We start from the raw sequence: 7,966 nt of genomic DNA, 5'->3' as shown, positions 1-7,966 counted from the left end.
TGTGTGTGTGTGTGTGTGTGTGTGTGTGTGTGTGTGTGTGTGTGTGTGTGTGTGTGTGTGTGTGTGTGTGTGTGTGTGTGTGTGTGTGTGTGTGTGTGTGTGTGTGTGTGTGTGTGTGTGTGTGTGTGTGTGTGTGTGTGTGTGTGTGTGTGTGTGTGTGTGTGTGTGTGTGTGTGTGTGTGTGTGTGTGTGTGTGTGTGTGTGTGTGTGTGTGTGTGTGTGTGTGTGTGTGTGTGTGTGTGTGTGTGTGTGTGTGTGTGTGTGTGTGTGTGTGTGTGTGTGTGTGTGTGTGTGTGTGTGTGTGTGTGTGTGTGTGTGTGTGTGTGTGTGTGTGTGTGTGTGTGTGTGTGTGTGTGTGTGTGTGTGTGTGTGTGTGTGTGTGTGTGTGTGTGTGTGTGTGTGTGTGTGTGTGTGTGTGTGTGTGTGTGTGTGTGTGTGTGTGTGTGTGTGTGTGTGTGTGTGTGTGTGTGTGTGTGTGTGTGTGTGTGTGTGTGTGTGTGTGTGTGTGTGTGTGTGTGTGTGTGTGTGTGTGTGTGTGTGTGTGTGTGTGTGTGTGTGTGTGTGTGTGTGTGTGTGTGTGTGTGTGTGTGTGTGTGTGTGTGTGTGTGTGTGTGTGTGTGTGTGTGTGTGTGTGTGTGTGTGTGTGTGTGTGTGTGTGTGTGTGTGTGTGTGTGTGTGTGTGTGTGTGTGTGTGTGTGTGTGTGTTAGAAGCTAAATCTAGGTGCAAAGGATATTGCTGGTAACGTGAGCTATGGCCGCTGCAACCTCTCATTTGGCGCACGTTACTTATAATCCTCCAAAGCGAACATCACTTTGGTCGTAATCTCTGAACATTCAAAACAAAATGACAACGGCAAGAGATCTCCTGCACGGATGTTACCTTCTCGTTTGTTCACGAGAGTATAAAAGTAAGAGCAAAGTACTGCCGCTCGTTTGAAAGCATTTGGTGGAAACACAAAAGAATATCTGCTCCCCTTCCTCCGACCGGGCCACAAAAATAAAATTTTCTTGTTTGTATCGCGTCTAAAGACTCACGGCGCATAGCCTCTTCTGCAAAGAGCTCCTGGCTGGTCTGCTTTATGATCCTAATGACGCCTGCGGAGAAAAATCGCAGCCGCAACAATCGAGACGTCTCACGCCGTTTGCTTCTAGGTGAAACACATCATGTCGTTTATCCCGCCAGCAAAAGCTACCGTCCGCCTAACACTCCTTATTTTGCCACATTTGTTAACGAAAGGGAGATTTTGTTTTGGGAATTATTAAAGCAGAGAAACGCTTTTATGAATGACCTCTTGTTCAATTGCGAAAGGACGCTTCCTCTTTTAAATACGTATCAGGTCAGGGCTTGAAGGACTGGGGCGAAGCTGCTCGGCGATGTCCCTGGCCCTCGATCAATGGTCCCGGCTTACAGATGGCGTCGATGCTCCAAGGCGAGGATGGGGATGACGTACCCAGCACCTCCAACCAAATGTTACGTGGCGGCAAGCGATGACAGCAGGAGAACAGAGGACATAGAGAAGATGCTCGATGGTCGTGAGATGACGTTTAATGAATCTGTGTGCGAGCCTAGCGCGCGCGCTCCTGCCCGCGCTACTGCCTTCTTCTTCCTCCTTCGTACGTAACAATATAGTAACAAGCCTAGGGTATCTATCCGCAGCTAGTATATAAGCCTAGGAGGCTCTGAACAAAACGAGTGGTTTAAATAGAAAGAAGTGGCTGCGATATGCGCAGCATCCGTCAGCCTGAGTCATTGACCCTGTTGTAATGGTTTGGAGAATAAAGCCACGCTAGAAGGAAAGAGAAACGTTATTTTCACAATCAAGTATGTTTGAGGAGGGGGGGGGGGGTGTAAATTGGCGATCAAATTAAAGTCGCAATGTACTAACGATGGGATGTCAGTGCACGTTAAAGAACCCCAGGTGGTCGAAAAGTCCTCCACTACGGCGTCGCTCATAGCCTGAGTCGCTTTGGGGCGTTAAACCCCACAAACCAACCAACCAAACATAAACACCACTGTAGATGTATATAGTCTAAAAGTAATGCATGTCAGCATAAACTGTCTGCAAGCGAAAAAGTTCAATAAAAAGGGCAAAAATAAGACAAAGGGAGAGAAGAAACGAGCTGCCAAGGCCATTGTTCTGAGTAAGCTAGCTTTCCCAGATCATCTTCTATTTCGTTTTTTTTTTTTTTGACAGTTACTGTAAAAGGCCGAAAGCGTGGTATCGACATTATGTTGAAGGAAAAAAAAAAAAACACTGGCCGAAGCGTCCTGCTTAAGGTATCTTTTTCCAGTTGACTAGACACCATATTTATTCTTTCTGTGGCTGTGCGTGACGTGTTCATTCCGAATACGAACACTTTACCACATGGCTGAACACACAGACCTGGAAATTTGACTCATCATAGGAGGGCTCTTGTTCAAGATTGTATAAAGAGAACAGTATGTGCGACATTTTGTTGAAAAGCGGGCCCCGGACTAGCATGGTGACAGCTCAGAAGATCATTGCGCTTCGAACACAAAATTACATCACAACGTAGACAATACTGATCCATTTCATCACCACAAGACATTCGTTCTTAAATGTTAAGTGTGCTGAAAGCCGCTCTAAGCAGTCATCCTTTGCTAAGAGGAGAACGTGACAGCTGTTGTAAACGTTCCCTATGGTGCTTCCATGTAAAGATGTTTCGTTAAACTTTATCACAATAATCCAACCCTGAAAAATGTATTAATCGCGCCACCGGCATATGTCCCATCAAGTATCGATAACGTTTGTACAGTACCTCACTTTGGAACTGTATCTTATCAATATTCCTTGGCACCTAAAACTGCACCAGAGCGGAAGTACCTGCCTGAAACACTTCCAGTGATCTCGATGAATTCAGAAGAAAGCTATACGTACTATGTAACAAAGTTTGATGCTCAATAAGAAATCCTGGTCAAGTGTTCTTGCAGTCATATTGTTTACTTTGGCATACCAGCGATAATGCAATGAGTTTCACGCAACTATTCAACTACCGATGCTGTTACCTGCTTTTAAACTAACCTTCAACCGATCATTTCATGACTAAAGATGTGAGATCTCTCTTTACGTTTTTGTATAATCGTTCCGGAAATCACAGAACGCACCTCCTTCGTCATGGAGTGTGCAAGTGCTTTCTCACAATAGTCAGTCTTGATTGTCTACAAGGAGGCGCATGAGTTTGTGGGGCCCCACAGCCGCTTTTAGCGCTTCAAACCACTCGCGCTTCTTCCTGTTTCTGTTGGTGTTTGGTCGGGCAGCGCGAGTACGCATGCGTGAGCTGCCTGGAGCGGGGCGGCATGTTATCGGCATGTTATCGACGCGAAACCGACGGTAGATAAGCGCGTGGGAAGCGGGGCTCGTGGCTATTTCGCCGGGCGGCCAGTGAGCGTCACAGGCTGGTGGTATGTGTACACGGACGACAGAGGGGGGGGGGGGGGGGGGGGGGCGGCGACCAGACGAAGACGGAAGCGGTGCCTACAAGAATGCCTTAGGAGTATTAGCGTGAGTTGTTGCCCCGCGAGAAGCACTGTTTTTGTACCGTCGTCAACGCTTTAGCCCCATTACTCGCCCTATTCGCTTCCCAGTGTGTTTTGTGTAGCCGCGGTAAAACCCTGACCCTTGTTCCATTTTATTCTTGATCGTCCATTGTCGCGCACCTCGACGGCATGTTTTAAGCGCAGTTTTGTCCAATGCTGTTTCTTTTTTATTTATTGCTTTTCTGTTGATCCGGAATAAACCGGTGTTTTAAAAAAGACTTGGTTCTTCACTCGTCGGGCGAGACCCTGGCTCGCAGACCCGTATTCTAGAAGGCGGAGCCTTCAATTTGAAGTACGAGAACTAGCTGCCCCTGATTCACCCAGACGAAGAGCTCACTTCTAAGCGTTTAGTAATCTTCATTTCGCTGTCAGACGTCCCACCAATGCTGCCCCAAGCTTAGAGAAAAAAAAACCTTAAAGCAAGGCAAATATGTTACAAACCCAAATATGCGAAAGGTTTAGCCTTATCCCGCTCAAAATATGACTTGCCGTTCCTGCTCCATGGTGACGAATTTCCGTTGGAACTTTATAGTCCCGATACACTGCATTATAGGCATAGGGAATGAAGAAGACGGTGATGCACCGGGGCCCCTGTGACCGCGTGCACTGACTTTTATATTCATGTCTTCTGCCATCCGCTATCTTTGATGGTCCGAAGATGCTGTAGATTTTATGGTCTTTCATAACATAGCCATCCTCTGGCCTATCCTGCCTTCCGGGCGTAGTAAATACGGGCATCATTTTGACCCTATTGCACAAATGTTTCTTTTATTCGCTCTGCCCTGGCAAAAAAAAAAAAAATGGTGAGCAGCACAGGCGCGGTGGTCGCGTTCATCTGAATCAGGCACCCTCTGATAGCCCGTAAAGCCCGTGAGGGGCTGCTAATCCGGGAAAAGCGCCTGGACTTCAGAGTGCGGTTACTTTCGCTTGGGCCCGAATCAGGCCAGGGATGGGAAGAGGCACCCACTGACGAGCAGTCCTCTGTGCCTATGGGAGTTTTTAGTATCAATATTGCGCGGTGCTTGGCGCTGTGCCCGCATTCGAAGAGTCGTGCGCGACAAGGGCTCTGAGCGAGAGGGCATCTCATAATCGAATCCGGGCGGCGTTTTATGCGTGCTCAGAAGCCCAAAGGTAGAAAACCTGCCGGTGCTGCACGCAGTCTGGTTCTAGTCGTGGGAGGAGAATTACGAGTCATTTAAGCTCCCAGCAGCACGTATAATTGTCTGTATATATTGCTCCGTTATATGTATATTTGCTTTCCATTGGCTGGCGCTCAATACTTACGAAGGGCTGCGTGGAAACGAGCACAACTGCAGCGGAAGCAGAGAACGATCTCATTACGTTTTCGAGCGGCGTATTGAATTTGTTACTCTAATTTCCCTAAGCTTCTATTTGCGATAGACGAAGTTGGGGGATGGGCAAACATGCGCACAGGATTGAAGAGCGATGTCCTTATTAGGCTGAACTTTCAGCCATAGTTGAATCCTTTTTGTTCCGATGTCTCCAGAGACTGAGTGTCTAGATTCGTTTCGCTATATATATCCGCCAGCGGTAGAAATACGGGATGTTTCTTTGTTACGTTTGTAGACAGTGCAAAGTATTTTTCGGCGTTACTGCAATATGAGCCCATGCACTCATAAACCGCCTGCCGCACAGCCAAAATAAACGAACATGTTCGCTGCTGCGGTCTTCTGGTGACATTTTTGATGCGTCAGTATGCTTATGTCCAATTCAATACTGAATTATTGGCCACAATTCCCCCTCTCTTTCGTAACCGACTTTTGTACGTCCGTTTCTAACAAGAAAATTAATAAAAATGGGTCACTAACTTTTTTGCACCGACAGAATAGAGCTGAACGAAATAGGTTGAAAAACATTAAATGGGTTCAATGCTGCTGAACCAAATATTGAGCTGCGGGTGAGCGAGCGTTCTTCTCTTTTTCTTCTTCCTCAGCCCACATATAAAGCCCCGCTTTAGCCAACCAGTATGAACTTGCCTTAGTGGCCTATAGGGGTAACGTGAATGCCATGGTCCTAGCAGGCTGATTCTGACATAACCGTCCAATGTGAAACGAGAGACCCAAGTTGGCAACTCCTGCCTGTCCACATATAAAGCCCCGCTGTAACCAAGCCATATGAACGTGTCTAACGTCGCGTATCACGTGAGCACCAGCTGCGCCTCTAGCGCGTCACGCCGACCGCTTTTGTGTCATGTGGGGTGTGACGTCACACGCTGCGCCGTGGCTGCGACCGCTTGAGTTGGTAGCCCAGCTTTCACCCTAGTGTCACGTGGGGTGTGACACACAGCGTCACGTTGGTGCGGCCGCGCTACGCTGACCGCTTGAGTTGGTAACCCAGCTCTCCCCTAGTGTCACGTGGGGTGTGACGTCACAGCGTCATGTGGGTGCGGCCGCGCCACGCTGAAGGCTCGAAACCTCAAGTAGTATTGCTTTCGCAATAAAAAATGTTTATACATATAAGCATGCCAGCCCGACGGATACCCTCAAAATCATCTTTCAACTGGTACTCAGCTCGTAGTTCCGTAGTATATATAGGAAAGGCTTGAACAGACAATTCAAAAGTGTAAAACGCGCGTGCGCTCTACCAGCTTGTTGTATTGCGTTGTTGAGAAATATATTTCTGTTGTTGAATAGTTTGATTCAAAGGCAAGAACATTAGTAAAGAGGTAAGAATAAGAAAATTTTATGCTGCCTCCTATTTAATTTCAAACCTCTATTTTGTGCAGCTCTGCGACTAATTTCATACTTATAAGATACAAGCGCTTTTCCCCGCCTTCCATGCCCGTCCGGAGGAAGCGTAACGCTTGAGGTCTTTCTTTACCGCGACGCGTGACATGCAATCGACGAGGCAGTAATGCCTTAGACGCTAAGCCATTACTGCCTCGTCCCGCCTTTTCTGTTGGCATACTGCAAGGCTTAGAGTATGCCAACGGAAAAGGCGGGACACTCGGACCTTTTGCGGCCGAGCTCGATGTTCCATGGCTCAGCAAGGAAATACTGTTTATTTAAGATAAATGGAAGATAAGTAGACTTTTGGTAGCTAGTAATAACCAACTATAACTTACCTGGTTGCTAAAAGTATGCCAAGGCAAGGTTGAGTACAGAATATATTAAAAGCCATGGATAGGCGGCATGCGACTCTGCCGCCATCCATCAATTAATTTGTTCATGAAATGCATGGTCGAGGCGGCGCGGCTTCTGCGGTGGCAGAACTTCCTCAGTTTCAGTGAGTTTACAAGGCGTAAATGGAAACTCAGTGCAAGCGTCTGCATAAAATACGCGATGCATGGTAAAAACTATACCGAAAGTAAAGCTGCGGCCTCTGGTAATAGATGTTGATTTCAGGTTCCCATCTCTGAGGCGCGCGCTTCGCCGATTGTGCTCAGTGTGGTGCAACCCGAATCAGCCGCTGGATCCCCATTGGAGTGTCCCCTCTTGTTCGTTAGCTTACTCTTCAATAATGCCTGATAATTTCGCAAAAGGTTGGGAGGGAGAATTGTGGCGGAAGCGCTGCTAGAGCGCGGTTACTATGGGTGACCAGCATGAGCCAGCCTAACTGTACACGCACACTGGAGCAGCACCTTGTCAGGATGATGATGACGGAAGCAGTGTCTGGGGAGATTGATTAGGTGTTTTGTGTCAGTTGCTGCCACGTGGTAGGCCTTGTTTCTTCTACCAATTGCAACCCATTTCCCGTGACGTGTCGCCCTAATCGGGCCTCAGTGTGTTTTGTCCTGCCGCGTTAATGGGCTCACTCTCGTTACGTTGTAATTGTTATCATTGCTTGTCGGGAGCCTCGATGGCATCCTCTGCATCCCTACTGCCCCGCATCCGGGGCTGTTTACTTCAAAAGCTTTTGTCGTAAGAAATAAGCCGGTGCTTTATGGCGACTCTAGATGTGTCACTCTTCGGGAGAGGGTATGGTGGGGTCTTCAATTTACATTTGGTTACGATTATCCTCTGTGTACAATTATCCGTTAGAGAAGAGAAAGGCCAAAGGAAGAAACAAATTAAGAAATGGTATAATAAATACAACACAAAACACTTTCAATGCAAACTGAAACGAAAACCTAAAACAGTCACTCTACACCGAAAATAATTTTTTAGGAAACGTAAAATATATTCCTATACATGCGCATGTAAGCAAGCAGTCCGATATTTCAGCAGCTCTCTTACTGTGCTTCGCAGCTCACGATTAAAGTAGTGGTCTCTAAAGGTGTTACAAAGTTAGCCGTAATCATTTTTTTTGTTACTGATGCGGAAACCTTACTCGAATATTTCCTATTGTGGGGGATGAACGAATAAGGGGAAGGGACAAAATATTTAACCATAGCTTTGCAGCAGGGAATGCGTGGTGGCGGTTGATCCCAGAGACAATCTAAAGTAA

The sequence above is a fragment of the Amblyomma maculatum genome, chromosome 6 (genome assembly GCF_055883805.1).
Source record: "Amblyomma maculatum isolate TAMU_Amacu chromosome 6, ASM5588380v1, whole genome shotgun sequence".
In the NCBI taxonomy this organism is placed as follows: domain Eukaryota; kingdom Metazoa; phylum Arthropoda; class Arachnida; order Ixodida; family Ixodidae; genus Amblyomma; species Amblyomma maculatum.
This window is presented reverse-complemented; position numbering follows the sequence as displayed.